The 27322-nt window shown below is 37.9% G+C and overlaps 1 protein-coding gene and 1 long non-coding RNA gene across 4 annotated transcripts in view; one reads left to right on the top strand and one right to left on the bottom strand.

Annotated features, from left to right (window-relative positions):
- grid1a (glutamate receptor, ionotropic, delta 1a) overlaps window positions 1–27322 on the bottom strand; it is a 259377-nt gene that overhangs the window by 195376 nt on the left and 36679 nt on the right. The window lies entirely within an intron of this gene.
- Window positions 6476–19890, top strand: LOC102077804 (uncharacterized). Its single transcript, XR_269768.3, has 4 exons — window positions 6476–6638; window positions 6746–6845; window positions 16137–16281; window positions 16399–19890. It is a non-coding gene; the product is annotated as an uncharacterized LOC102077804 (long non-coding RNA).

Raw genomic sequence — 27322 nt, 5'->3', positions numbered from 1 at the left:
CTACTTACGCTCACTGGCCAATTTGTTAGGTACACCTGTTTACCTGTATTTGATTATTTTAAATCTTCAAACACGGTGAAAACAACAAGAAAGAATTTCATGCTTTCATACCAACAGAGCATCCTTTAAACACCACAGCCTACCTGGGTATTGTTGCTGACCATTTCCACTCATTTATGACCACAGTGTACCCATCTTACACTGTGGAACCATGTCACATAGCTTAAATCATCTCAGGGCGGGTTTTTTAACATGGCAGTGAGTTACTAAAATGGCCTTCATTATCACCAGATCTCAATCCAGTAGACTACAATTGGGATGCGGAGATTCATATGATGGATGTGCAGCTCACAAATCTCCAGCGACTGTGCGATGCTATCATGTTAATATGGACCAAAATCTCTGAGGAATGTTTCCAGCAACTTGTTGGATCTATGGTGTGAAGACTCAAGGCAGCTCTGAAAGCCAAAGGGGATCAAACCCAGTATTAGCAAAGTGAAACTAAAGATATGGCTATTTGTTTTTAGATTTTTGTTTAGTTAGCTTAATTATTAAAGAGGTAGCTTAGGGAGGACTAAGTTTAAACTGAAAGAATAATAGACAGTAAATAGAGATATATATAATTTGCAATCAGAAATAAGTCATAAGTTGTGAAAAACTACTAAGCTCAGCTGTTCGATGTGTTCCCGAAATTATGCCATTCCTTCATTTTTGAGATGGAACATGGTGCTGTACTGAGATGCAGCTATTAAATAAAACATGAAAGGCCTTTTTAGTCAAAATGTATATTATAAATGATATCTATAATCAGAGAATGAAGGTGTATACACTAGCTCAAGAAATTCACACCTGTTGGCAGCTGTTGTTGACACCTGTTGGTGTAGATTCATTCAGTTACGAGTGCTCAATAGGCTATGTCTCACTTAAGGCTGCTGACTCAGCTGTGCAATAAATGAGTAGTGATTGAATCTTTAAATGATGATTAGATCCAGCATTTGTTCTTTTCTACCCCTTAGTAGTGAAATAGAAACTCTGGATCTCTTATTGTAATGTTACTAAAAGGTCCTGGGATCCTATTGCTTAGGTCACTTCTGCTCCTCGTGTTCAGCCAGTAACGTAACCTTTGATCCAAACACCCCACCCAGAATTTGTTGCCTCAAAAATGGGAAAAAAGATGCTGTCTTACCTGCTAAAAGTTGCGTTCTCAGTTTGAATTATACATATAAGTCTGGAATCTGAAATGACATTTCAGAGGTGTGCACTGTGTGGATGGATGCCTATGTTTATGGATTTATGCAAGTCCATTTCTGGGTTTTGTATATGCTTTCTGCAACTCTATATGAGTATTTCCACTGTGATTGGAGGGGCACTGCAGCATTGTTAAAGCCCATCATTCTACTTTTTCTTTTCACATTTTCATATAAAGAGCTGACAGCCTATTGAAAATCATTACAGCTGCTTTCAGCGCCTTGTGGCACTGTAATGAATACCTCTTTTTGAGGTATGGCAATGTGAAAGCAAACAGTACCTGCTTCTCCTTTATACCTGTCATACAGAAACACAAATAAACACACACACACACACACACACACACACTGACAAATGAAAAATAGACTGATTTGGCACCTGTAGACATCCAGATATGTAGCATAATATTTTAAGAAAATATGCAAATATTCTTTTTCTCTGTCCCAAGACTACATAAAGAAAAGTACATATTGCAATTGTGTTTAGTGCGTTTGAGGGTGAGAAGAGCTGGCGGGTGGGAGCGGGGCATGCATTTGCAGTCATGCTGCAGTAATGGAATCAAAGACTGATGAGTGTGCACGCAAGGCTATTTACTCTGCCTGGCTCCAAAACAAAAAGCCACGATCCTCACTATCTTTCTTCCAGTGGCCCTTTTACCCTATCGCACAACATATGTCCTCCTGCTCCCCCTCCACACCCCACCCTGAACTCTGAGTTAATCATTTAGAAATAATTAAATTCAATAAAGCGGAACAGATTAAATAAGAAACAACGACTGGGCGTTAAGGGGCAGGGTGTGTAGCAGCAGCTTCCTCCTCCACTGTACGGAAGAGCAAATGATTTGCCGAAACAGATACAGAGACAGGCAGACAGAGAGAAATAGAGAGAAAGAGACTACAGATGACTTACAAGAGTTTCAGCAGGAGACAGAGAGAGACAAATGTGTGGAGCATAACATAAAGGTACGACAGAGGATAAGAAAAAAATACGGAAATAAAAGAAGAAGTGTGCAGAGAGCAGAGAAGCTTGAACAATGGTTAAATATTCATAAAGGCTGAGTGGTGATGGGTAGTGACGTAGAGCACTGAGGGAGACAGAGGAGACTGAGGAGAGCGAGTCAAATAATGAGCATAGAGAGAGACACCCTCATGCTTTACGACGCAGCTGGAGGCACACAGGCAGTCTAAGTGCAGACAAGACTCAAATACAAATGTGCAATTAGGGTCAGGCAAGCGCACCTGGACACACATGCACGCAAACTTCCATTAGACACAAGAGAATATTGTTTGAAGTAAACTGCGTATAACAACTGGCCTTCTAGATTTTACTTACTGTGAACGAATTAAATACCACCAATATCATCTGTGAATTTTCCTGTTAACCTACATCCACTGGTTCTTACTGAAGATAATAAAAATCATTTAAAAATGGTCACAAATCTTTGTTCCATTATGAAAAAATGCTCTGGGATTTCAGCGATTAGCAGGATATTACACGTTTGAGCACCTGTTACTGAATGGCATGATGACAGGTCAACTCAAATATGTCCATGAACATGTCAGCCAGTGGAACAGTGTGGCTCACTGATATGAATTTTATATATTACACCCAACAATGTGGATCTGTAGCGCAGAGGAATAATTTATACCAGGCTTAGGTTACACAGGTAATAACTGTTAGCACAGTCAGTTCAGCTTTGGTCTTACACTGGATTTCTTGACGTATTAAAAAAATATAGACTTTCCCCTGACTCATCCTTTAAGGACAAAGTAATATGTTCTCCAGTAATTGGATTCCCATTGGCTGCTGCCTCCTGAGAGAAGGCAGCACCAATACAGACCTGGCTAAATGTACTGCATTTCACAGTTTACACTGCTTTACTTAATTTTGATTTTTTTTTTTAAATATAAAATGATAATACACGACATAAGAAATATGATTTATCACTTAGACAGAAGATCCAGGAGTCATTTTGAGCGTTTCAATTGTGTTTCATTTTTTTTTAAGTTGGCTCTGGCTTCAGCAAATTCTCTCTTAGCTTTGTACTGGAGAAGAAGCTATTGACCAGGCTGCACTGGATTGGACATAAACACTGTATTAGTGTGATTGGTTGGATAGAGTTGATCCATGCTGGGGGCAGCCTGTCTGCCTGCCTGCTGCTGCTAACCAATCTCAGAGGGAAAATCGGAATTCAATTAGTCTGGCTAGAGGAGCTATCTCTCTCCCCCATTCTCTTTTTTTATATTTGTTATCCAATCTCTTGGTCTTTCTCCTACTTGCCTTGTGCTATCATCCATACTTTCTTTCTTTCTCTTATTTCTTCATCCCCTTTCTACTCTTCTTGCCATCTCAGTGAGAATTTCCTTACAACTCCTGCTGCTAAACTGACTCAGAGGGGAGAACGGTTTTCAATTAGTTCAGCCTTAGGAGCTCTCTCACTTACTATTCATCCTGGCATTCTTGCACTTCATCCGATGGTCACTCTGATCTCTCTTTTGGCTTTTTCTCATATGTATCTCTTTTGCCCTCCTCCTGCCTACACACAGCTGAAGTATAAATCCTTATTGATGGAAGGGTAGGGGATGGGGGAGGACACAAAAAGGAAAGCTAGAGGGAAAAAGAGAAAACGATAGCCATAAGAGGCAGTTGACATCCAGGGAGCTATTAAAAAAGGGGAAAGGGAAGATAAAAGAGGCAGGAAAGGGTGAGATGGACCTGTAAAGAGAAATGATGGGATAATAGAGCGAAAAAGTAAGAGGTGTAAATAACTGGTTAAGATGGCAGCGAGAGAAACAGAGACACGGAAAAGAGAGCTAGGTAGAGAACACAAATAAAGTGGAGAGATGGAAAACAGGTAATAGATGAGGTCAATGAAACTCAAACAGATTAATATGTACAATACAAACATTAAAGAAACAGAGGAAAGCTAAAAGAGAACAAGGAGAAAATATTGGATATAGTCATCAAATTCAGCCTTTCATACAACAAGTGTTCTGAAATCCAGTCAACACATCCCTGTACTCCATGGTCATAAAATTACATCCATTACAAGGCTGTGGACCCACAAAAAACTGCATTATCACAGACTCATATTACACAACAAACTGATCTTGTGAGAGTGCAGATAGGGACTACTTTCAAAGCCTTTCAAATAGCAGGGAATTCGAGTCACACAGTTTTCATACATTTCTTTTTCAATGTGTTATCCACCATCCCCGCACACCCACCTGTGGACATTTTTATTGCTTTGAGTCAGTATTGGGAAATGGTGAGAGTTGCCTGGAAAGCACTTCAGGTTTTATTAATATTACTATAGTGTGATATACACACTGTGCTCCAGCTCCTGCCAGCGGCTCGTAATACGCTCATCCACAAATCCCAGGAGTATCACGGGTGGACCGCTTCCCTTTGACGAGCATCTACTCTCAGTACTTTGAGGGATTTCAAAGTTGTAGTAAGTATAAAGTTTTCTATTACAGTCTAAGAGCGGGAAGTGCTTCAGCACAAGCCAGCAGCATAGCATGCCAGGAATTCCGACGGAAGGTAGCCGAGGGATTTAAAGTTGAACAGCACTAATTTAGCTGAAACGGCTAATATTCCTAATAATGTTTCTTAATAATCTGGACATTCAACTAAAAAAGAAGAAAAAAGAAACAAAAGTGGAAAATGGTAGTCACAAAACATTTGTTTTAAAGGCCTCAATTTTTGAAGAACAAGCAAATATATACTGTCTTTAGAGAGTGGGTGTACATGTTCAGTGCTTACAATATAGACAAAATTACCAGCTTCATATTATGCTCGGTGTTCATGAATTTAAACTGTCCTAATTTTGAATGCACAGTTTTCCCCAACTGCACACACAGAAAAACTATGCACACAAAAAGCATAGCTCATGCTATGCTCATGTATTGATAACTTGACCCAAAACTGCTAAACTCTAAGCGCTGGTCTCACTCAAGTGGAATTCCAAACTTTTGCAAATCTCTGAACACAAATTGAACATCTAGGAACACCTCATTAACAATTTGTCTCACTCTTGTTCAAGTTCAATTGGAAGAATAATTCAGTCATGTGTCAGAATCTAACGGGGGCCTTGAGTGAGTTATATATAGGCGTGAGGGAAGAAGATGGAATAGCAAGAGCAAAGAGGAAGCATAAAGACAAGAGGAGGCCTGGGAGGCAGCAGAAGGCAATATGCAATTGTTTGTTTTTCTTAGTTTTGTGAAACACTTATAAATGTAGCAAATAAATATTTCTTTCTTCTTCTTTTAAACCTTGATGTATCTGTGCACAGTTTAGTGGCTCCATAGTGTTTACATTTCACCTAAGAAGTGAAAGAACTCTGATTTAATCCCAGAAGGAGACACAAACCCTCTTTTTACTATTATTATTATTTTATTTATTAGGAAAGAAATCTGGTTTAAAAATCTGTCAGCTCAAACATGGTAGTGGTGACACCTTGCAAATAAGGGAACAACAGATGGTGGCTCTGCACTGATTGTTTGTTTCACATTGTACTGTGTAGGTGAGTTTTGCTAATACTATGTAAGACATGAACACAAAACATGAACACTTCTAGTGTTCGTGTTTTGAATGAATCACCTTAGTGTTTATCTGATGGCATATTATGACTCATTGCATTGTTTTGGCAGAAGGAATCGGTTTGAGAAGAGGGAACACGGTTTTTAGTGTCATGTTTCATTTTGCATGAGATCTGTGAAGTTTGGACAAAGCAGTTAACTCTTTTCAGTTTGTTTTTAGAGTTTTGAGAAATGAGCCAGTTTCTGGAAATGTGTTTACACATTTGGTAGAACTGTAAGATATCCTAACTGTGAATTATTATTATTATTTTTATATCTGAGATATGTTCTTTAAATTCTTGAGTAACTTGCTTTTAAACATGCCTTGACTTGCTGTCACACTAATTCTGAGTTGGCTTCATAAAACAGGCTAACACAGGCTTTTTCATTCTTTATGAAGCAACTTTCAGGTCGTGAGATTTGATCTTCGTTACAATGTGTTGTCAGATTTTTGTCTCACTAAACAAGAGCAGTTTTCTACTATTTAGACATGTGTTTGTTGGAATTTAAAACCACACAATTTTGCTAATTTATGAGGTTGCTTTTAAGATATTTGTGGCAAAGACTGCTGATCCCACGAAGAGACAGCAGGGCGTAACTACTTTTGCTCAGCATGCTGTATGGGAAAGATAAGATGGCATGGAGGAGTGGTGGAAAACCGCAGAGTTAAAAGGGTTTTCAAGACCAATCATTCTCAGCATCGTTTTCTTTTTTGAGGGGAACTGCCCTGGAGCAAGCAAATATAATTTGCAGTATTTATGTGTGTATGTATAGCTTCTTGACAAAAGGCTAAAGACAGAAAGCAAAGAGGTAAGGAAACACTGTGCTGGCTATGTGTATTTCTGTTTATGTGGGAGGAAGCTTTTTGGATCCCCAAAGAAGAAAATTCAGTTTCTTATCTGTCCCTGTGTTTCAAGGGGGGATAAAAGCAATCTTCAAATGGCATCTGTAGTCGAGGAGCACTTGAACCCAATCAGCACCCGTCAGACCCAAATGGACCACAGGAGCGGTTTTGTGGTAAAAGAAGCTTAATGCCAATCACACCATTCACACACATCAATCAGCCGTTCTCATATGGTCTAAGGTAATGGAGGCACTAAAATCGGACACCAGTTGCTCCTCTGGAGGATTAACAAACACTCTGACATTGAAACTCACAGCTTTGCCACAGCAACACATGCAAGAACCCTGTAGTTAAGGGGCTAATCACAGCGACAACAGCTACGACTCTATAAGAGGCTGTTCATTTGTTTCAGAGCCAAGAAAAATGCTTTTCTCCTCTTTGTCCTACCATGCTGACACTCCTACAGTATATTAAGGCTTTGCATCCTGCTAAAGCATCCCCTGCCTCCTCCTCCATCCACCAGGTTTTTTTCAAGCTTCCATTCTTCTGAATTTTAGAGGACATGTTGGACTAGTAACAACTCACATTCAGACCACGTGGAGAGGTAGCATTAAATGTCACTGCAGCACAAATCATTGTAAGTTGGTGATAATGGACATTTGTTGGACCCATTAAAACCAGCATTGGTCTCAGAATAGTATGATACACATTATCACAAGTTAACATAGCATTTTTTAAGATGAGTACATAAAACATTTATGCAACAAGGGTCTAAAAGAGTATGTGAAACAATCTTAATTCTATTTAAGTGGATTTAAAATATAGTTATGAATACAGTTTACTTCACTTGATATACTTTAGCATGCATCTCCTGACCACACTGAAAGTGGGTACAATTTTAACAAAATATTCTTTTATCTTTCAAAATGACGCATTTACTCATTTGGGGAATTCAAATCCCTTGTGCACAATAAAATAGTCAAAGTGTGTCATTTGTTTGTTATTATATTTATGCACATACAGAGTAAAAAACATCAAAGAATTCAATTTCAGAGCAAAACCACAATACAAATATAATTTTACTCATGATCACTAACGTGGAAAGTTCATTATTTGGCTTACATTTTTCTTCGAGTCCCCTAAGGCTTTCATGTACAAGTAGTATAAAAGCTATTTGTTTAGTAAGAGATAAGTAATACCAAGCAACAGGTCGCTCAGATTGATGATTCCTTAAAAGGCTGCTGACACAAACATTCAGTCATTTTATTTGAGTACTTGCATGAGTTACCTGTGGAGGAACAACCTCCAGATGGATGTGCCACTTATTGTTGTGCCACTGTGATAATTCTACCAGCCCGAATGTTGCAGAGTTTAGGGCAACATGGTTTAAACTTCTTGATTGTATGCTCAAAAAAGCTTTTATTGTTGGACACGTGAATCGGCATTTACTAAAATGTGACTTTTGTTTTCTCATAACTTGAAAATATAGAGACAAATCCAAGTAAACATGATTAAGATCTCATAAAAACAAGTTATTTCTAGTCTATGAGGATTTGACAGAAACACGCTGAAATTCAAAATCATATCACATTTTTTTTCTCTATCCCAGTTTTTCAACATTTGCTAAAGCCTTCCACCCTTTTCTCAAACCTCTAAACAATCCAATTTTCAGATTGTAAACTATTTAAAAACATCCAACTCCTCTGGCAAAACCAAATAATCGTATCAAAACAGTTTTATCTGTGCTCAAAACCAGTGTTCTCAAATGAAATCCAAACATTAAAAGATGATAACACCGCTGAGTATTCACAGTCTATAATGAATGAAACTAAGGTCTAACTAGATGAAATTGTATAAAAGTTTTCCAAAAGTGTTACTGAATAAATTAACTTATGACATTTGCTCAGAGAATAGGAGCAAGCAATTCAAAACTGCTCCTTTTTTACTGCTCTTTGAAAATAAGGTTTTAGTTACACTATTTTCATAGAGGTTTCACATAAGAAAAATAAACTAAAACCAAATTAAACAATATTGATTCAAGCCTTACAAACTATATTATACATTTGTGTAACGAGTTCTAGTTCCACTGCGGCATTTTGGAGAACTGTAGGGATCTTCTCTTCTTCTGCTACAACGTCATGCTTTTTTAATAGCTGCAGAATGTGGGTTAGCATTGTCTTGCTGAAACATATGAGGCCTTTCCTGAAAAAGACACAGGAATGGGAGTATATGTTGCTCTAAAACCTGTTTATATCTTAGAATGTCTGGTGCCTTTGCCATAGGCACCAATGCAGGTTTTTGAACTGAGTGCTGATAGCAAGCTGGATGGTCCCTCTCCTATTTAGTCCAGAGGATGTGGTTTTCCAAAAATAACTTCAACATTTGAGTCACCTGACCACAGAACAGTTACATTCTTTACCTCAGTCAATTTTAGATCATCTTTGGAACAGAGAAGATGGTGGTGTTTCTGCTCATGGTCACACGTGGCTGTTTCTTTGCATGATTGAGCTTTAACCTGCATTTGTGGATTGCACGGTGAACTGTGTCCACAGGCATTGATTTCTGGAAATGTTCCTGAGCCAGTGCGATATTTTCATGCCTATTTTCAATGCATTGTTCACAGGCATCCAGCATTGATGTTTGCCTTATCTCTTCTACAAAGAGATTTCTCAAGAATGATTTGATGATATTGTGTTTTTTTAAATAATGTCATATACAAAGTCATAGGATTTTTATATTCAGGAGCAATATTCTGAAATGGCTCCACAATTTGTGGATGTGGTTTTTTACAGATTGGTGAGCGTCCTCGCATCTTTACTTCTGAGAAACTCTGCTTCTCTAATGCTTCTATTCATACCCATTTATCTTACTGTCCTGCTGCTAATGAACCTAATTAGATCAAAATTACATTAAAAATGTTCCTCCAACTGTTTATTTCTAGTACCACGTATTTTTGTACTCTTTGTTGTCCCCATTCTAACTTTTTTCTAAATGTGCTGCTAACATCAAATAGAAAATTAGCTCGTGTTTTTTATGAAATGCTAAAATGACTAGCATTAGCATTATTGTCTAATGTCAGTGGGTTTAAACTTTTACTGTGCTGAGAGTAAATGGTTTTCCATCTTTTTGTGTCTGTCCTGGGATAGATTGGTGACCTGTGTAGTATACATCACCTCCTGCCCTATTTGAGGACAATTTTTTTTAAAAAGTCTTCAATTCATTGCAAAAATGTATAATATGTAATATAGAATGATCAGAAAAAAAAATGGGGATATTAAATGTAGAACAGATCAAAGTTTGCTCACAGGTGGCTCAGCACGGCTATAGCTGTATATCCATGTTGCACTGAAGGAATCAGTGAGGAAACACAGTTAATTAACCAGTGAAAAGTTCATGTACTTGTTGAAGCAGTCGTGACTTTTAATGGGCAGACAATAAAACGAAGGCCGTGTTTTTAGAAAATGGCAGGGAAAATCTTTGAAAGGAAAACAGTTTGATTCTTATGAATAGTAATGAGATTACTGTTAGACTGCATTTGGCTATGAAAAGAGCCATCATTGTTATCGGGTAGGATGGGCTCCATGTCACTGTCTGTCTGTGTGTGTGTGTCTGTATGTGTGTGTGATACAATGACAAACTCCACCTGAACCCACTTAAATCCTGCTTGGCTGGACATTGAGTGGTCTGAACAATTTGGAGAGGGTATCCCATGGAAAGCAGGAAAAGAGCACTGCCATGGCCACATGACGCTTTGTTACACTGTCAGTCTCCAATGTTACACATCTCAAAAATCCTATGAGCACAAGACTGCTCTAGTTGGAGCTTATTTATGCTTTAAGGATCTGGGCACACAAGGTGGCACTTAAGCCAAAAAAACATTTAGATAGTGTCAGTGGGTGGTACTTTCCCGCTGTGTAACCATAGCAACATTCCATGTAGTGAGGCTGTGGCCTACATGCTTTCTTGCTGTAAAAGTTCCATTTCTTTAAAGTCTCGCTCCTTTTTAAAGCATGCACATCTGTCATCTGTCAGTATGTGCGAGATAGACGTGGAATATGCTGTGAGTTTTTTTGTGCCTGTGCACAATAATTCTCAAGTAGCTGCCTGTAACCATCACATTAAATTGCTATTCTAATATATGCAAATGATGTGCTAATATATTTAAACGTAAGTGGACGTGACAGCATAGGATACAGTAAAATGACTGTTTTGTAATAGGTTTAATATTCAGTGAAACCACAGTGATTAGTTTGGTGTAAAGACCTCGAATGTTTTAATCATCACAAGGTTGTAGAAAAAAAACCCAAAAAGCATAAAAATGAAACACCAAATGAGAAAGACAGTGAGAAAATCTAACAGCTTCAGCACAAAATCCATGAGAAAAGGCTGTGAGCTTAAAATGGTGAGCGACCGCTTTGAGCCAAATGTAGAGTGAACACTGGCAATGACTTTACAAGATGAGAAGCACTCAGGAAAAACCTGGGATGTGATGATGATGATGTGGGTCTCGAATTGCTGCTGATTTTCTCTCTGGTTGGCTCTTCCTATTTTTGTGAGAGAGGAGCTTTGTTATTATTCTTTTGGTTGACACAATTGTGCTTTAATTTTAGTGCATTTTAGGCATAATTATATGCTGTTTTTGATTTGACAAATTGAGTTTTCAATTTTATAGAGGGGTAATATAGTTTAAATATAAACCTAAGCTTCTGTTGTTTTGTTTTTTTATATATTTATATTAGGGCATGGTTTACCTCTATTTTGATAGTGACAGTGAAGAGGAAGGCTGTGAATCACAGAGGAGAACCGGCTGAATGAAATATATGAAATTGTGTGTGGCTAGCATTTGAACCAGGGTTTCCTTCCCACAAGATCTGTCGTTCCTAACTGCAGAAGGAAGACCTCTAGCAAATGCTACACATCTTTGCTTCAGCCTGGTTTGTAGGTGGCAACTACCTTTCTCATCTGGGCAAAGTGGTAAGATGCAGATAGACATTGTAAAGTTCCACCAACATGACTTTACTCCCTTTTAGAGGCAGTGAACACAGTGTACAATCTGGCTGCTAACAGTTTTGCTCATACCTGGGCACTTAGACACATTTTTAAGTGCTGTAGCTACCTGTCAGCATGAGCTCTCACAGATGAGAACATGTACCAAGAACATTACTCTCACTCACACACACACACATAGAGCATAGGGGAACCTATGTCACAAATACATTATCCATTAGGCCACCTACAGAAAAATGCTTTACCTCTAATGCAGGTATCCATGGCTCATGGTATGTGTGCCTATAGAGCCCACTGTTATTGGGGACATAAACACAAAAGCAGACATTAGCACAAACACAGGCACACACAAAACATAGCAACACAATGAAAACAGAAGTCAAATTGTTTATCACAAAACTAAAACCCCTTGGAGATAAAAGTCAGGTGACTAATTAATTATCAATTTAACTATATTTTTAAGATAAAGAGTTTTGCTTGACGATTGATTAAAACAAAAGCAGACTATATGGCAAGCCTGCTAGCCAATGAGCTGGCCTCCATCAATTGATTTCCTGTGGGCAACCGAGACTGGCCAAAGCACTGAACAAAGCGTAATCCCTTACCGCACAAACTCAGCATTGAATGGTAGCCTATAGAAACAGCTTGTCACTGAGCAGAATACAAGCAGATTATGTATTGGAAAAGAACTGCATGTTATTTCTTTTTCAGTATACCAAAGTAATATAAGGTAAAATGATTCCTCCCCAAGAAAAGTATACCACGAAACAACATTTTTGTAAGCAATTGCCAAAATATGACTGTCATTGTTAGAAAGCAGAAGGAAATGAAATATAGGTTGAGCATGTAAACTTGAAAGCAGGAGAGTGTGACACATTGAGGTTTTGGTATTTATGCTTTGAGTGTTTGTTTGCCTACATATGTTAATGTGACATTAAGTGCGTACATGTGCACTTAGGCAATACAGAAATGAGAGGCAACAGGAAGTGAGGATCTCTTTCTGTTTGGTCCTTTGAGACATTAGCATCTGTGTCACTGAGTAATTATCAAATGATTAGCCCACAGAAATTCACCAGAGACTGGAAACAGATCCTCAAAGCAGCATTACGGTGGCCTCTGCATATTTTGATCTGTTGTCTTTTCGTTCTCTTCGTTCCTACATTACTGAACAACTTAACATTAAACACCTCAAAACCCATAAGCAACCATGCATGCTCTTTAAAAAACAAAAAAGGATACACAAATGCAATTCACGGTGACAAGGAGTAGTGACACACAGTGTATGTCAGCTTCAATCCAGAAGCATTTTTGTTCCTTTCTCTTTCATCACGTTTCCCCTGTGCAGTGTTTGTCTCTACCACTTAACGGTTACACAGTCTCATCCAAACTGACTGGCTATGAGCAGCACCCTTGGAGTTTGTACCAATGTTTTTCTGAATGGCTTAAAATAGGAACTACAATTTTTTGAAAACATATTTGCAGTGTCCCAAGATTTCAAATTTAAAACAAAGGTTTTCACCTAGTTAGGCTAAATTTATCTGAAATCTGTCTTTTTCAGCACAGTGATTGCAGTTCATCGTCCCAACCACAGGGGGAAGATGTCAAACACAGCTAAAGCACAGATGTTATTTATTGATTTTTTAATGATATAATTTAACAAATTTATCCCAGGTCTGAGTTCACAGCCATCAAGCGTGAGTTGAAGGTTTATACGAGTGATGGATGGGAACAATCAAAGAGCCAGAGGAACGGGACAATGAAGAACAATAGCTCTTATCAATAGTGAAAAGCATAAAGGGTTTGCTAACTAAATATAAACAGTACTACATTTGTGGCTTTGCCTATCAGTGAGAGCATGGAGCCAGTTCTGTTGGTATTATTTATTTAAATATTGACTTCAATGTAATTTTTATCTCTAACTGGCATTTTCCAGAAATGAAAATGTATATTTAACCACCAAACTGAAGAGTGAATTTTGGTTTATTTAATAACTCTGACACATGGCTGTTTAGCAACCATGAGGAAGGCCATGTATGAAGTTTTTTTTTTTTTTTCATTTGTGTACTCGAAACTGAGTACTGGAAAAGAGAGAGGACACCGCTCTTTTCACAGCAATGACCTTAAACACAGAGGCCTGCTTGAATGTATCCTCTTAACCATGTGCTCTGCAAGACAGATTGAACTGAATCTTTAAATTTCATTGACATGAAAGACTTCTGAATGTGAAAAAGGTTTAGTTAGCAAAGGCAGCCGATTTTATTAGAAATACCAGATCAAGTTAGCATTTTCACTGGACCTGAAACTCAGAAAGAACAGCTGAACTCCACTACAAGGCCTCCTAGCTTATTTTTTTTTCTATTTTGTTCTGACTGTCAAAATATTACTGTGAGTAGGTAAATGTTGCCAATGTTCTGTTTGGAGAAATTATCCTGAGAAGTGTTTGGCATGCTTTGGTTGCATTAGTGCAGATTAACTGTTTTGTTAAACCGTTGATTTACCGTCTGTAAAAGGAATTGTGTGACAAGGTTTGAACAAACTAACTATTTAGAAATCTGGGAAACAAAATGTACAAAACCAATCTGCCCAAAGCCACCTTATTTGTTTTAAATGCTTTATGCTATTATAATTTGGGTACTGTTACTGAAAAAGCATTGAAAAGATCAGGCCTTTATTTATAATTGGAGCACAATATAGTATTGCTACTTGAGTATATCTTTCCACTTCTGGCATATGATAAACTACTGTAAGTTACTATACCAAACAAATGGTGGTCATAATGTGATATAGCCAAGTGCACTTCATTTACAAAGCTAGATATTTTCAATTTCAAGCCTAAAATCGGCTTAATTAAGCCCTCATTATGGGTGGAGAATATATTTGAAGGCAGTGACTATTTACACAAAAAAGGTCAAAACCAAAAAAAGAAAAAGAAAAAATAAGTGAATAATTCCCTTCTGTAGAATTTATTAAACACGTTTCAACTTTTTCTCAGGACTGGCTTTATAAAGTGCATGAAAGAAACTTCTGATTTTTTTGACACTAGAGAGCAAAAACCAAATCAGCCTATTAATAATTTTGTCTATGCTCAAACCCAAACAATGAGATCATACACATAGTTTTTCTAACTTGTTACAGCATAAAGTGACATTCTCTGAACCAGATTTTCAGTTTATTTAACAAATCTATTGAATTTGTCACTTAAGGCAAAACCTTGTACAGAAATTAGTTAGTTATTTCCACAGCGTGTCTTTTGTTCTGTCTTCCTCCCCTCTTCCCAACCGGTCGCGGCAGATGGCCGCCCCGTCCTGAGCCTGCTGGAGGTTTCTTCCTGTTAAAAGGGAGTGTTTTCTTCTCACTGTCACCAAAGTGCTTGCTCATAGGGGGTCATCTGATTGTTGGGGTTTTCTGTTTTCTTTTTATTACTGTAGGGTCTTTATCTTAAAACATAAAGCACCTTGAGGAAACTGTGATTGTGATTTGGCCCTATATAAATAAAACTGAATTCAATTCAATTGAAAGCTGGGCCCAGTCACACAGGTCTAGAGACCAATCGGCCACTCCCTGGCAACAGGGCAAAAAGAGTATTCCCCAACCCCAGTAACCAAAGTAATCGCAGGGACGTTTTCAGTGCCGCGCCCTCTTTATAACTGATTCCACATAGTGGCAGCCAGCAACTACTATTAAGATATGGACATACTAGAAACACAAGAATGAATATCAGTAGGAACCATTACTACCATTATCACATGTAGATCCAAGAACGTACTTTTTTTTTTTAAGTAAATGAGATCCACAAATTGTATCTAAATAAAGCTGAGTGTTGTGCCAAAAGAGAGTAATTGGTTCAAAGATAGTGATTTAGAACTTTTGTGATTTAGAAAAATTGTTATCCTTTGCCAAATCTATTGCTCCCGCAGGAGAAGGGTAACATTCAAGAGGACAATTTGATAACAGCACCGTGTACTAACATCATGCTGTAAAGAGAAATGACATGGAAGATTATTAATCATTAAACTTCTAAAAGCTGAAGTACAAAATGAAAATGACAACCAATATGATAGTTTTGTAATAAGATTTAAATAGGACAGTAATTTGAATTTTGTTTCACGTTGCCATTGTTATCGTTAGATTACACAACCCTCACTAATAAGCCAGTTTTGTGCCAGTTATATTCATCAGCTGTGTGAACCTCTTTCCCTGTGTATAGCCCACACTAACACATTCCTCACTGCCTTTATTTCCTTTCACCATGAGCTTTCTATACTCCATGCATATCACTTTAAGCAACCTACACACATTATGGCACACACATGCACACGCCAACTGTGGTATAGATACAGACGCATGCACGCTGGGCACGGCTCATAAGGAACATCCATCAGCACTGAATATACACTTGTGAATCTAACGCTCAATAAAGCAAATATAAACCTCCAGTTCCTGTTATCTGTCTTCAGCAGGAGCCAAAGCTGTGACAGAAAGCAAAGAGAAGAGGAGAAGAGAAGAGAAGAGAAGAGAAGAGAAGAGAAGAGAAGAGAAGAGAAGAGAAGAGAAAATGAGGACCAAGCCAAACAGATGGATCACCGCATCAGCTTCCCTACAGTAAGTGTATGTGAAATAAGGCGTTATTGGAATACCAGACACATATACAATAAAATCTCCACTGTCATAACTGCAGCCTCATTTACAACAGACACCTGCATTCTCCCCCTCTTACAGACATTCCAGTGGAGGGAAGTCCATTAAGCAGAGACTGAGTCTTGTTATGAAAGAGGAACTGAATCTGGTATTTCTAATGCCTCTTTTGCCTTTCTCTTTTGTTTTCTGCGTCGCTCTCATCATCTCAATTTACATAACATCACTAAGCTCTTTCTCTGCAGTGGCTGTCCTACATGTTTCACTTGCAGGAGTGCAACTGAGACATTATACAAAATACATGTAAGACTATGTTTGCTTAAGAGTGTTTCTGCGTGTTACACACAATATTTTATTGCAAATATGGGTTGTAGCTTATATTATGTGTGAATGTGCAAGACATGAACTCATCACTGCTAATAGGATACATCTGTGCAATGACAAATTAATGAGATCCGTGTCAAGGCATTAATAAAGTGGATTTACTGGTAACTTTTGAGATCAGCCTTTAGGGTGAACTGTCATCATACAGGAGCTAATTTCACACATACTGTTGGTTTTCAATATAGATGGCTTCAAACTGTCCACTCACAGTACATTTAATAAATGAAAAAAAAACCTGTAATAAATACTTTAATGTGGAGAAACAACAGAAATTTGCTTTGAATTTTTACAGTCAGAACATGCCCATTGTATGAAAACAGACCTTTTTGTGGTTTACCGTATCTTGTGACATATGAACATTCTCTGGCTACTTTATTAAATAGGTCTGTTCAATTGTTCATTAACATAAATATCTTATGAGCCAACTGCATGGCACCAGCTTGATCCATTTATGCATGTAGACATGGTCAAGATGACCTGGTGCAAATAAAAAAATAGATCCATTAACAGGAAAATATCAGGATTTCTTTTTTAAATATAGGGTTTATGACTGCAAGACTAAATCCACTATTATTTCACACACAAAGCGGATAATAGGCATAACATTGTAGAAGACTATAATTTTTTTTCTGTAGGTGTTCTTGCAGTCCACTCTTGTATTTCTGGATCGGAATTCAAAGCTACTCTAGTGAAGTTGTAGAAATAAAAACATGAAAAGTGCCCATACATAGATGCTTGGTTGAGTTTTATACTCAGTATTTCTCAGAAAAAGGTGCCAACAAGACACTTCTTTACTCATAAAAATATGCACAATCACTTGTATGTTTTGTTTGTTTTAATCTGAACCTTAAACTTTTTTTGTTGGGATTTCAAGACTTTTCTGTTTATTACTGCTATCACTTAATTGCTTAAAGGATTTCCACTAGCGGTAGAATGTAAATTGCACATTTGTATGTTTATACATACGTTCATCTATCAGCGTGTGCAATAGAAAAATAGCAGACACCTACTGAAAAAGACAGCAGTTTGCAAGTTGTCAGAAACTCTGCAGGGTAGCTTTAGGATATAAAGTTGTGATGGCAAAAAGTTGTGATGGGACTGCAATGTTTCAAAGGCGCTGACAAACAACTTACAGTATTTTATCATACAGGGATGACTTGGTTGTATAATCCTGTGCAAAGAAGCATTATCTAATAAGTCTAACTTCAGGAGTTAAAAATGTCTCTGAGAGTCTTACAGGTTGCACTAAGGTAAAGTTTCTGCACTCAACTGCCAATACACATTGTTCTTTCCTTGAAAATACAGAAGGTTCTCGTCTTTGTCAGTGCAATGAATCCCCCTAGTTGGTTGGGGCATCCTCCTAGCAAAGCACATCACTCACAGGTGAAAAGAAGCAGCTGGCAGCATCATGTGTCATAGTGGTAGCACATGTCACACCCCCCTCAGGCTGACAGTAGGGTTTGTAGTATTGGAAAAGTGCAAGACTCAGGCAATGTGCCATTTCCAATTGGCAGAAAAACTGAGAAAAATCCCCTAAATGAATGGTCTATATGCAATGCAGATCATGCAAAAAGGAGTTCAAATGAGATATTGCTCTAATATCTTGTGTACAGTGTTTCTGCAAGCAACAAATGCATACAGTGTCTGACACACACAGAGATGTGTAGATTCGCCTGAGCCAGCCCAGCGTGAGGCACTTTTCATGTGAATGATTTTCTCCTTCTCAGGGTGGTGTTTTTGGATCTTGGGGATTAGCTATGTTAGTTGGTTAGCAGACACTCTGTTGTCCCTGCTCCCTCATGAGAAAGGCCAAGCTTCAGTGACATCCGCCAATAAGACCTCCACTGGCCCCTGTTGCAGTCGACACAAACCACTGCCTTCCCTCTGGCCAAAAGCTTGACCAGTGCTGATTTCCTTCCTCACTCTGCAGTCATTTATGACTCTGCCTCATGTTATCATAGCCCCCAGGTGAAGCCATGCTTCCCTGGAACGAAAGTGGGAGGGAGAGGCTGATAAGGGAGTGATGGAGGGAGAAAGACAGAAAAGAAGAGAAAGAAATGAGTGTGGAAAAAGGGAAGTGAGCTTTGAATGTGAAGATTTTAAAATCTCATCAGAGATCCTAGATGCCATTCCACCTATCCATTTTCTTCCACTTAGTGAATTCAGAGTCATGGGGGAGGTAAGCCTATCCCAGCTACTAAGAACATCCTAGCTGTTATTTTTTTCTCCTCCTCTGTCATTCATTGTAGTATGGTGTAGCTGCAGCATCAATAAACAAATTAAATGACTTGCATTTTTTTTCTTCAGATGTAAACAAAACTATATGCTTTACCATGTAAATAAAATACATTCAGGAAGCGCAATAGTCACGTTGCCATGGAATCAGTTTGAGAAATTGGGTGTTTCTGTACAGTATGTCTGTATGTACTGTAAGTATTCTTCTTTCTGAGAGATAAAGAGTGTGTCACACTTTGAGCATTGCTGCAGATATAAATATTCTTTTCTGTTTCCCAATCAGTTCCTATGATGACTTCTATATAGTAGCTAATAATCTTCCTCATTTTCTTTTTTGTGCCTTCTTCCCTGAGTGAAGCAGATGATAGTTATATTTGTATAAAAACTTGAACATGTTTAGAGACCATCCACAGGCCAGGGGTCGTTTTGTAATGGAGTGAGCTGCAGTATCCCTGTTGCAAGATCCATTTTGCTTTCCTTCCTAAATCCTACCATGTAGCCCATAATAATAAGATGTCAGGAGACAGTTCACAAATGCACGCCCAAAAGAAGAATTTCACTCCAAGTATTTTACAAATAAACCTCATGCTCTTTGCACAGATATGCACACTAAGGTAGCTGACATTTGTCTGGGTATGTTTGAACAATATTAGACTTTTTACCCATCCAGCATTTCAAATGGTAGATTAACTGGTATGTGTGTGAACATTTATAAAGAAATGAGATCAGACTAATACAAGAAAAGATCTCGGAGGATGACTTGTGTTTGACGGATTATCAAAGAATTATATCCCACTAAATTCTCAATCTTTACTTTAACCTTTTACAAAATATTAGTCAAATTCAATAACTTTTAATGGCCTTCACCTTCCTGGGAGATAATGTTGATTAAAAACAACAACAAAAGAAAAAGGGAATTACTATACAGTGTGAGCCACAATCAATCTTGCATCTATTCACAGCAGAAGAAACATTATTGAATAACAAACATTATGTTCATATATTTAAAAATATACAGGAAATAGGCTGTTGGCTTTATGTTAAGTGAAAGCCTTTAGCGACTGAGGTCTTGTTTGACCTGAGTTGATTTACGGGCTGTCAAATGTCAAGAAACTCCGGCCATTATTTGCTGGATTAGAATCACTACCCTGATTGAAATGTAACATCAAAGGATAATCCTGCAGAGTGTGCAAAGGCAAAAATATTCCGCAGGGATATACAACAGACTGAGAAATTTATATTTATAGATGCTGTCAGTGAAATATATCTCAAAGTGAGACATCTTCAAGCTGAAAATCTTTCTAAATGTAAATTTTGACATGACACCCGATTTGATGTATTACATTGAACTTTCCTGTGCAATTTTGGCAGGAAATGTGTGTTCCACAGCTCACTTTGGAAAGCATGGCCACATGTACCCACATGGAGGGCTTTTATTTAGACTGCAAACACATTTCATGCTGTGCAAAAGCTTCTGAATTTCTGTGGTGAGCGACAATAAAATAAAGTGTTATCTTCTAGTTGGCTGTATATGTAGGAAATGACATTTCTTGCTATTGATTTGGTTTTAATGTTTTAGTTTCATTGCTATTAAACATACATAATTTTAATGAAAATGTGTTGGGGGGTTTTTCATAATTGGGACGACCAAAAAAGATGGGACCATATTCTACAACACATTCCCCACCCAAACCACCATTGCCATCAGCATTCATAACCTCTGTATCATATCAGCCAAGGGCTTCTGTTTCGATTAAACTTTGCTCGCTGCAGGACGACATTTACGTGAGAGGACAGCTGATATTTTCACACCGTAATTAGAGGCATAGGTCAATGAAAGACAGAGGCAGCTGCTTCACACCCAGCTCTTACTACCCAGCAAATCAGTGCTGACCCAGCCAGCAGAGCCGTAGAACATCTTGACCCAGGGCTGCATACATTCACTGGAAGATGCAAAATAAAACTGTACGAATGTTTTGAAAATGTAAGTCTCGAAATGTTAAGAATAGGAGTTACCTCCTCTTTTTCTTTTGCAAAAAGGGCACCACTATTTTTTATGCTGGTTCAGTGCATCTTTTAACTAATGTCTTCCTTTGATTTTGAAATATTTTACACATATTTGATTAAATTGCTTGACTTGGAGGTTTTATAGTTTGCAAAATGACAGCCAAGAAGTAAAACTGCACTTTGCCTTTTTGCTAGAATCTCCATATCAGATTGGCTAAAACAAAGGGCCTGTTGATGTTTGTTACTGATTAGTTTGCTAATGTCATTAAAGCCTCTCCACTCCGTTGACTGCTTTTATTGATCTTGAAGTCAAAGTATCACATTACTAGAAAATAAATGCAAAAAAGGTTTATTTGTTGGAAGCCAATCAGGGCTATCTTTTCAAGAATTACAGAGCTGTTTTTTCTTTCATTAACCTTAATTCCAAACCTTTATTTGCATATTATTGTTAAGGTCTGCCACTTACTTAAGAAATAGCAAGATTTTTAATTTAAACTGCCTGATTACTTTGCAATTTGATTCAGCAGATACAGTTCACCGCTATTTTAATTAGGCTACCTTTGCATTACTTGTCTCAAATTGTTTGCTTATTTAGGGTTTTATATTTCACAATGTTTAAAATGATGTCTTTTTCCCAATCAGTCCTGTTGTTTTCTATCTTCCTGATGTAAACGTGACTCAGCACATCTGCCCACTTACCTCCTACGCCAGTTGTACTGGACTGAATAAAAGGCAAGTGACGTTTGAGAAGGTGATTACAACCCGTGTTTCTACCCCTGTTTCTTTCTCTCCCTCCCTCTTTCTCTCTGTGTGAGAGCTCAGCTGGGTGTAGCTGTGCTATTACCCACGACAGCGTAGACTTTTCATCAGATTCAGGAAATGTGGGGAGAAGCCATGTTGGGCTCAAGGAGGATAACCAGACGCTTAACTGACTTCAAAGACCGACACGCTGCCAAACTAGGCGGTAGCCACTTTGTAACCACCTCCAAAAAAATGTATAAGTGAGCTATAATGAATAAACTGTCAGAGCAAACACATGTGAACACACCAGTAAGCATGCTGAGGATGTCATGCCAAATTAAACACTCACACAGGTAGAAATATTAAGACGTATTAGACGGACTCCAGGCGATGATCATGTCATGTTCTAGGAACCACAGCTGTTTACTGATGAAGATATTTATCTTACTAGGCAGTCATTAATTACTGCGTATGACCATCCCTGTCCTTAGAATGATATTCTATCATATTTTTTTAAAAAGACTGAGAGATATTCTCATGTCAATAATTTTCTCATAGCAGTATACATATTATAGGTGCCTAATCATGGTATTCCAATACAAATAATCTGTGACTGTGGAGGGTTTTTTGTTTGTTTGTTTGTTTGTTTTGCTTTCGGCAGTACATTTCACTGCAACGTGTCACTTTAAATAGTGTTAAAAGCAGAACACTGACAGAGAGAAACTGGTGAATGCGCCAAGTGTAACATCTGCTTGGTGATTTTATGAATACCCTCTAGGCGAGTGTAGATGATATATGACTTTTATGTTAATATGTGTAGATTTCAGCTTACGAGTAACATAAACAGAAATAAAAGATAGCACGGGCTTAATAATAAAAGTCACCGATAGTCACTGGATGTTCTTCCAGGGATAATGATGAAAGAAGTTCAAAATTATCAGGATGGCCTACCTTACACCTTGTGCACAACTGCACAATTGCAAGATAGTTATAAATATCAGCACACATGCAGACCATGAATGCATACAATCAAAGGACCACACAAATGTCAGACATATCTTCAATATACACAAGCAATGATGCAAATGCCTAAATTGCATGACCTGGCTGTGCCTGCCATTTGAAGAAAATCCTGAGAAGTAGCAGGAATAAAACATTTGTTAGAAAAAAAGAGAAGAAAAAGCACTTTTCTAATTAGTATGCCTTTGGCTTTATGAACAGCAGTGGCCAGGAATATATTAATATGCAGAGATCTCTGACTCAAACCTGACCTTTTAAAATCCAATCAGTCAATTAAACTGATAATATATGACAAAACATATAATCAAGCAATAAAAACTAGATTAAGAGCCATAATAAAATAATTAAGTGAACTGAAGAAACGCTTATTACACGTTTATTACATTTTAAAGATGTCAACACTTTCTGTTGCTCTTACATCCTGCAGCAGTCTAATTCAGTGTCTCTAGGCATAAATGTTAAACACTGCCTCTCCAAGGCTTTGGTGCTGCTCTTTGGACGAACTAACAGACCTGTGCCAGCAGACCTGAACCAGTTTGGCTCGAGGGGGCAAACTAGTTCAGGCACAAGGCCATAAAGTTATTTTAAAGCAAGTAAAATTATTTTAAAATCAATAGAGACTGACAGGCGACCAATGTAGGGACTTAAAAAAATATGATGTGTTCTGTCCTTCTGGTCATGATAAGAACTCAGACTGTAGTTGCTCTGCTAGTCTATCTGAATATTTTAAGTAAAATAGACAGGGAAGTCAAAGTAAATACTCAAGTATGTTTGATTGTGCATCACTTTCTCTGTCACTGAAGTAGTGGGTCACACTTTAGCAATATTTGTGAGGTGATAGCAGAAGATAAATGAGCCTTACAGGATATTTAAGGATATTTGAAAGCAAATCAGTTGTTTTGTGGGAACACACAGTCAGATAAAGCTGTGTGTTATCTAAAAACATTATGAAAGAAATGCCATGATAACATCTTCAAGATGAAATACTGAAGTGGTCCTGTACGTCGATACTTGAGGAACCCCACAAAAAAGTACTTAGTTACCATTAATTGCAAGAAACAAAAACACAAGATCAAATAAAAGGAAAGCATTCTTATTAACCCAATGATTTCATCAACTGCATCAAAAACTGTGCAAAAAGATTTATTTAACTGGTCTGTATCTGATTGGAGTCAATGGTTTGGGGTTAATTTTCATTTAACCTGCGCTAGTGCATTCCTAAAAGCTGGCTAATAATTCTGCAGTATCAGCTGCATAAAAATGTGTGGCTGGGATCAGGTGAAGGGCCATGCAAAACGGCTCCATATTTTCTACTACTTTCCTGAACGTTTCAACACCAAAAAGAAAACTAAAATGTCCAGCTTGACCACACGCGGTACTCTGGGAGAATTTTCAGCTGTTGTTTTGTGCAGCTGACAGTTCAAGTAAATACAATTTGACATGCACTGTGTCTTATGTGAGTGAGCGAGAGAGCATGCATGCAGGGTTTTTGAATATGTTTGTTTGTTAAATGCTCTCTGCCTGTCAGCATTCCTGTTCCCGTTTCCGTTTCCAAGTAACTGCTAGATGCGATTAATCTAAGCTGTATTCAGCAACAGGAAATCTATAGAGAATAGATAGCCTTCTAACCAGTCCTTTGTATAATTGGCAGGTTAAAGCTCATCCTGCCACAAAGGGCATAAATGTAAATGTGAAGCTGGCATACATAAAATGTGAAGCACCAAATAAACAAAATCTCTTAATTCAATCAGAGATGAACAGTGTGAAACATACACATTTCTAAGCAGGAGAAAAGCATTCATTTCTTATGGTTAGACATTTTACCCTTATTGTTCTATTCCCAGAGGAAGACCAGAGCAACCGAATTCAGTTTCTCAAATGTAGGAAACACAAGGGCGATAAGAAGACAATATTATTTTGGGAAACTAATTTATCAGTACAGAGACACCAGAGATTTGAGGTGTAATGATCTGATTCACTGGCCATCTTGAGAAAGGTCAAGACGAAGATAAATGTCATCACCGGTGAATCCTGGGGAGTTGCCAGGACTTCAGAAATAAACACAAGACAGGTATTGACCTATGGTAGGCTAAGGCCGCCCACTGCTGCTTTAAAACCATTGGCCACTGACAGATAATAATTAAGACATCCAAAAGGTTAACTTTTATCTCTCTGGCTGAGTTAAGTGCACAACTCGTGATGAAAATAATACTACACTGATCTTGAGGTAAATCAGAAGGGATAGCTTACATAAAATGATAGCTCAAAGTGCTAGCTACAGGTACCTATAAAATAGTACATCCCATGATTTCCCTATAGACTGCATCAGCATCAACCTTAAAGCACTCTTTGTATGCTAAAGCACTGCATTAGAAGCACAGTGATTGATCTCAGCCCCCCGCCCACACTGACAGAGATCACCCTCTGTCAGTGTGGGCGGGGGCTGAGATCAATACCTAAAGTCTTGACTTTGTGCCAAGCAGAAGAAGATGGCTCAGAAGAAACTGGTCAAACAAAGGGATTGTAAGTAGGATAAGAAGAAGAGGAATGAAGGAATATAAGGAAATCATTTTGGTAGAATTTAATTTTGACCAGCTGACTTGTGCATTTAACTAATTTTAGTGTCTTTGTGCTAGTGAACACTGCTAACACATAACCCTGTTTTTCCTCCACTTAATTGTATCAGCAATGTGGTGAAAAATATGACTGCGCTAAAACAAGGATTCCATAGATGGATTATTCTTCGACTGGAGTGGCCAATAACATTTATGTTAGAGTGCCGATTTCATGATTCATGGTTTGTATCTGTGTCAGCTTTATTTGTCCCAGGATGGTATTTTATTCAGATAAAAGGGCACTCGAGGAATGCAAAGCAATAGTCATGAGCAATACAATATAAGAAATATGCACACAACAAACCAATATGCAGTAAAAAAGAGAGATCTTCATGGCTTATGATGGTAAGAACATGTGCAGGATCGTAGCCTTAAAGCAGATATAGTCCCTTAAATGCTCAAATATAGCTGCTACTCTTGAACAGCAAGTAGATAAGACGATAGATACAAAAAACAGCCATCCTGACCCTTCTATCATCGCTGTTATGAACATATTATGGCCACCATCATCATCATCATCCACTCTCTGACATGGGGGACATTATGGAAAACAAGCTACAGCCTCCTCAGCGTTTGTGTGTGGCTGAAGCAGAGGAAGAAAATGTTCTTGGTTCTATCACTCTGCATGGGAGCATTTCCTTAATCCAATTTTTGTGCACTCTCCTCCAGAGATTTCGATCAACTGCTCACAAGATCTCTGCTGGATAAATAATTCATATGGTCCTTTTGGCTTTTTCATTAAAACTGTAAACATCATCACTTAACTACAGTATTTGATATGTGACCTGAACTTGGCATAAATATATATTTATGTATGCATATCTATACTTTCATCATTATGTACCATTAAACCTTTACCATCCACCTTTAACCCGCAAAAAAGTTTTTTCAGCCCAGAATGACTCACACCTGTTTGAGTTTTACTGACATTAAAACTAAAAAAAAAAAAAAACTTCCAAAAACACTGAAGGAACAGTTTGACATTTGGAGAAATCTGCCTATTCGTCTTTGTCTGCTCAGTGTATATATAAAACATGTGGCGCAAATATACCTTTTTTCTCAAAATGTCAAACAAGTCCTTCACTGATCAAGTGTCCCCTTACGCTGTGACAGTCAAACTGTGCATAAACTAGCTTGCACAACACCTGGACTGCAGGAAGTTGCTTACTACCTCCAGCAGTAGGTGTTTGGACAAACACCAACTCTCATTTTATGAGAGTACACTGTTGCCAAGCACAGTGAAAATGAACATGAGGTGTGATTGTTCAATCGTCTTTAGTATACTGTATCATAGTGAAAGACAGCTGATGCTGTAACCAGGACTAGTTTTACTTCATTTACTGGTCGATGCAACAGGAAGGCAGCTTCTTTTGGAAAAAATAATGTAACTAAATAAGGTCAATGCAGACGGCTAAAGACAGCAACCTTAATATATGTTTTCCATATGCGTTCACCACTCACATCAATTATCCCAGCCTCTGTGACTGGCTAACTTTATAGACTACCCAATTAAACATAAAATACTACTGTGTAGTGTAATTTTAATGTTGCACTAACATGCTGTTATCAACAATTATTCTACCTATATTAATGTCTCCTCATCTATCTCGCTGTGTCTCTCTTGTGTGCACATATACGTCTGTGTTTGAATGTCCACATTATTGGCTGTAGCACAGCAATTGGTTGATGACAGTTTAATCCTAATAAATCCAGTCATCTAAATGATTAGGGGGTCTCATGCGGCAAGGTGATCAATATAGAGATAGAAAATGTAATGTGCTGTAGGCGGGCAGATCTTCAGATCCCCTTTGCTTTTAGCTATGTAAGACTACGTGGACTTTGTGAAAAGGGAAGAAATGAAGGAGAAAAGAGTAAAGAGGACTGCAGCACTTTTAATTTCTAAACAGCCTGCCTTAATGTTTTGTCAAGGGAGAGCCAATTGGTGATTCACAGTCACAAGCTTTAAATTGATTAGTCCCATAGTGAGGAATACAACAAACAATCTC

This window comes from Oreochromis niloticus, linkage group LG13 (assembly GCF_001858045.2).
Source record: "Oreochromis niloticus isolate F11D_XX linkage group LG13, O_niloticus_UMD_NMBU, whole genome shotgun sequence".
Classification (NCBI taxonomy): Eukaryota; Metazoa; Chordata; class Actinopteri; order Cichliformes; family Cichlidae; genus Oreochromis; species Oreochromis niloticus.
Note: the sequence above shows the minus strand (reverse complement) of the source record. Positions and strands in the feature narration are given on the sequence as shown.